This window comes from Lactuca sativa, chromosome 1 (assembly GCF_002870075.4).
Source record: "Lactuca sativa cultivar Salinas chromosome 1, Lsat_Salinas_v11, whole genome shotgun sequence".
Classification (NCBI taxonomy): domain Eukaryota; kingdom Viridiplantae; phylum Streptophyta; class Magnoliopsida; order Asterales; family Asteraceae; genus Lactuca; species Lactuca sativa.
Genome location: NC_056623.2, coordinates 77,197,382 through 77,202,841, shown reverse-complemented (window position 1 = coordinate 77,202,841; position 5,460 = coordinate 77,197,382). Strand labels below are relative to the sequence as shown.

Genomic DNA, 5,460 nt, shown 5'->3' with positions numbered 1-5,460 from the left:
AGGTCATGTTGAGGACAATTCCTTAACAACCCTTTGTAACGCTCCCATGCTTCGTAAAGTGACTCCCCGGGTTTTGCTCAAAATTGGCTATTGCCTTTTTGAGTTTAGCTATCTTGGATGGTAGACAGAATTGGTCTAGAAACTACTCATGCATTTGAGCCAAGTAGTTATTGTACCAAGTGGAAGTGCTTTTAACCAATCCTTTGCAACTCCTTTAAAGGTAACGGGAAGCATCCTTAGCAAGACAGTATCTCTGTTAACATTCGGGACATTGAAGTAATCAACAATGACGTTCACTTCATCTAAGTGCTTGAATGCATCCTCATGATCTTTTCCATAGAATGGGATATCCTTTAGTGCGGAAAGGATATGTCCTTTCACCTCGAATGTGGCAGTGGCAGGAACGGCAGGTTGTACTAAGCCTGGACCAACGTCATCTCGAATTCTTTTTCTGTAAGCTCCCATAGACATTTCTTCAATATTCGCCATCTCGTTCCTTGGCTCGTTCTCGGGTTCACTTGTATGTAATTCAAATTCAGGCTCGGTATCGTATTCGGACTCGGTTTGGACGGGTATTTGATCTAAGTGTTCAAGCTTGCTCTTGTTCTTTGAAGATGAACTTGACTCCTCCGTTTTCTTCCCTGACTTCTTTGAGAACACTGATTTGAATTCTTGTAAAGGTGTTTTCTTTGGTGTTTAATCTTCTTTCACGCTCTTATCCTTCTTTTTGAGAATTGCAGACTCGGGATCTTCAAGTAGTGGCACCAAAGGTGTGTTAGAGCCTCTGGTCATGAACTCCTAAAATAAAACAAAAAGATAAAAACGTAAAACTGAACTAAAATAGAAAACTAAACTAAAAACTAAAGAAAACTAAAAATCACAGTTCTCACGTCGTGAGACTATATGCTCATGTCGTGAGTTCTGTAACAGAGAAAAAAAAAACTTGCTGGAAAATTAACTTTTTGCAGGTTTTATCCCACAAAAAGGACCGGTTAACCTAAAGCAAATAAATAAATAAATAAATAAACTAAGATGTTCCCCGGCAACGGCGCCAAAAACTTGATGTGCACAAAAGTACCCACTAATTTTATAATTTATAACCTAACTAACTTAACTAACTAAAATGCACCTAGGCAGTGTACCTAGTCGAATTATAGAATAGTTGGGTAAGTCGGGTGTCGATCACAGGAAACGGTGTTACTAATTAATCTACTTGCTATCAAATTAACCTCTTATTAACAAGTTTAAAAAGGGTTTTCTCTGATTTTACAAGATCAGACGAACTTAGCTCAAATTCAATCAATAAGTAAAAACACTCCTGTTTAGTTCGAATCCACTTCGTCCTTATGGCCAGCTAATAATTATGGATTATCAAGTTGGTTTTAATTATATTAGTAACTTAAGTCTAACTTTACCAATAATTAATTAATTCATGTAAAACTATGTATGGTCACACACAATTAAACACAGAACCAATTATAAATATGAATATGTTATGTAAGATTTATTATGTAAACGCAATTATAGTCGTAATCTACGTTCTCTAGCACAACTAAGTTTATTTACTTTAATTGCTAACTAAGATTGGTCAATCCTAGCTCTAACAATTTAATGTTCACTAAAGGGCTGTTTGGCAGGATCTGAATTTTTAAGATCTGAATTTTTAAGAGGTCTGAATTTCTAAGAGGGTCTGAAATTTTAAGAGCTGAATGTTTAACATGTTGTTTGGTTGGGACCTCTGAATTGTTCTGCTGAATTATTAAAATGACCATTTTACCCTTCTGTTTTATTTTTTATTAAATTCAACTGTTTATTTAGAAAATAACCTAATAAAAATTCTTAATTATGTATTAAAAAAATATATAAACACCATATAAAATCCAAATTTAGCATAAATCAAAATTAAACACAAATCTAAATCAAACATAAATATTTTTAAATCCACAATATCATACTAAAATCCAAATAAAATCCTACAAATTTAATTTCACCCCAATTGATTCGCAATCTGGTCACGTAAATTATCCATGTATTCATTTCCTTGTGAAACCCATTCCATATCGTGTACGTTTTCGCCATCATTTTGTCCCCCTTGTGGTTGAGCATTGTTCTCCTCGAACGCCATAAATAACTCATCATGAATATCGCATTTCCTTATGAAATTGTGGACTGCAAAATAAGCAACGACTATATCTCTTTGCACTAAAAAAGGAAAAGGAGCCATTCGCTTTAGGATTGGGAATCTTGCCTTCAAAACACCGTAAGCACGTTCAATAACATTTCTGAGTTGTGCATGTGCATGATTGAATTTTTCTTCCTTAGTTAACGGACGTCGCCGTCGATAGTCGGCTAACCAATACCTCGTGTTGCGATAAGGAGTCATAAATCCATGAGTGTTGGTGTATGCAGCATCGCAAAGATAATATTTATCTGTACACATGAGTAAAGGAAGTATTATATATAGAAATTTAATATCGTATTTTAGAATAATCTTAAAAAGAATTAAAAACCTGGAGGAGGGAACGGAAAGCCTGAAGTCGGGTTACATGCAACTTCTTTCAAAACTCGCGAATCATGTGTTATACCCTCCCAACCGGCCCATACGAATGTGAACATCATATCAAAATCACAAATTCCTAAAACATTTTGAAAGCATTCACCTTTTCCTCTTCCCCTATAGCGAGTTTGTTGATCAGCAAGCACGACTGCATGTACAAGAGTTCCATCTAGCGCACCTATTGCTCCAGGAAAGATTTCTTTTAGCTTACGATGCCTCTCTGAGGAATTCACAGTTGCATTAGAATTCGTTGGCACTATAACTTCTTTTGCAAAAATCATCATTGCATTTAGCACCTCATGAAAGCATCTATGAACTGTTTCTGTGGAGTGTTGAAACCTTCGTTTGATAATCCTGAACCGTTTATTATGTGCTATAGTTGTCAAGAACATAGCCATCTTTTCTTCAATGCTAATATGCCTACTACTTTGCAACCAATTGTTTCTTCATCCGAATCCATAAGCAATCTGTTATTTTGAAAATACATAACAATTATATTAACAACATATAACATAAAAATTCATCAAGCCATTAATATCAAATAATCCAAAACATCAAGTCATTAATGTCAAATAATCCAAAACATCAAGTAATCCAAAACATCAAGTCATTAATGTCAAGTAATCTAAAAAAACCATCTAGTTCAAACCAAACATCAAGTAATCCAAAAAAAAACCATCTAGTTCAGACCAAACATCTAGTTATCCAAAAAAAAACCATCAAAACATTCAAAAAATCTACTTAGCGAAACATTCCATAATGTGCTCCAACAGTCTTGACCCAATTCTCACAAATAGCTGGATCAATGGTTAACCACACACGCCTCTTATCCGCACTTTCACCAAAAAGAGCAACAACAGTAGTGTATCTTGGATCAAATATTCCCCATCCTAACTTCTCCAATTTTTCCATACACGCATCCAAATTTGAAGAAGAATGTTTTTCCATAAAAATTTTAGCAACTGCGGCAATATCTTCACCGATTTCAAGCAATCTTGAGTTGGATGCATCTTTACCCTTGTCTTTACTTTTATTTTGACTCTTTGCCGTATCTGTAGTCTTTTGTTTTTTTGATTGAGCGGATGACTCGTCACTGACACCTACAGTTTCTTGTTAAGTGCAATCGATGTCATCAAAGTCATGCAAACTATAGTGGCTTGATTCTTGAGTAGGACGGGGAAGGGTAGAAGTTGGTCCCCAACTATTTATGTCTGTCGCAGTTGCGCCTTCAAACAACTGTGTGCAAAGGTCGGGGTAGGGTAATGGCGTACGTCTCAAAGAATCCACATGTTTGTTTGACTGTTTGAAAAACATATTTTATTACTTAAACATGATAATATGTTTTTTATAACTAAACAAAATACCTTTGATTCTAATTCCCATTCTTCTTTGGAAAGGTTGAAGGTATTGGTTGTTGAATTGTACACGTTGCCGGTTTTGTTTTTTAACTTCAAAAAAGCACCAAACTTTGACTTTAAGTAGTCATAGCGGTTCTTCATTTGTTTTTGGTCCGCAATAAAGTTGTGTTCAATTTTTAATGTTTCAGCTACATTCCTCCAAGATAATGCTTTCAAACTACTCCCTTCCCGCCCATTCACCGTAACTTCACGTAAACAAGCTTCTAGAAACGTTTTTTCTACACCTTCAACCTTCCAACTAATCCTATCCTTCTTTTCTCCCATTTCTTTGATCAATTCAACAAAAAAATGCATGTTTTAATAACAAGTTAAGCAATTTAAAAACACATTTTCAACAACAATTTAAGCAACATAAAGGCACCTTATCAACAACTATTTCAACAAAACAAGTGTATAATGTCATGATATAAGCAAGAATATATATGATTTCACTATAACATCAAACACAAATATGGATATTTCTTTATAACAGCAACAAAACTAATGCACATTTCAAACAAATATTTCAACAAAACAAGTGTACAATTCAATAAACAACTATAACATCAAACATAAATATAAATATTTCATGATAACAACAACAAAAATAATGCATATTTTCAACAACTACAACATTTCAACATAATACTCAACTATAAAAACAGTTTAGAAATTGGTATATAAAACCGGTTGCTGTTGAATCACTCAAACTACCACTAATGAAAATACCTTCTTATATGTGAATTTGGATTGTTTTGTCCCATAATTAGGATTTATTTAAACACATTCAACCCACCAAGAAGTGCTTCAACACTTCTCTATATCATATAAAAAAATTTATTTAGATATGATTCATCATGTTTATATATATATTCAGTTCCAGAACTTAATTCAAAGGCACACCAAGAATTCCTTGAATCAAAAACCATTTTCAGAACCAAGAATTCCTTGAATCAAAAACCATTAACAGAGCATTCATTCCAAAAACCATAATCAAATTCAAAGCCACCGATCATAGACAAGAAGAAGAACACCCATTCCAAAAACCCTAATCGATTTCTCAGCCAACAAAATTGAGCATATAACAGGAAGAAGAGGAGGCAAACACCCATACCTGTTGCGGTCGATGAGTCAACGGAGAGGGAAGAGAGAACCACCGCCGGGAGCAGCGATGCTGGGCCGTCGTCGACGATTGCGCCGGAGTGATAGCAGTGTCAACGATTCTTTGAAACAGATGGGAAGAATGGAGGGAGGCGCATATGCGAAGTGAAGAAAGAAGAATAGACGGTCGATGAGTCGATGTGTTTAGGGTAAATTAGGACGTGTCCCTTTTTTTTATTTTTCAGACTTCATTTAATATCTGAAAAAATAAGAGGCATCTTTTAGATTAAGAGGTAAAAAATAATACTCAAACAAACACTCTGAATCTGAAATTTTAAGACATTACCTCTTAATTTTGCAATTAAGAGGTAAACAAACGGGACCTAAATCATTAGGTAAACAAGT

General features: G+C 34.7%; 1 non-coding gene across 1 annotated transcript; it reads left to right on the top strand.

The window, feature by feature from the left end:
* LOC111886126 (small nucleolar RNA R71) lies at positions 1–106 on the top strand. Its single transcript, XR_002848319.1, has one exon. It is a non-coding gene; the product is annotated as a small nucleolar RNA R71 (small nucleolar RNA).
* Positions 107–5,460: the final 5,354 nt, after the last annotated feature.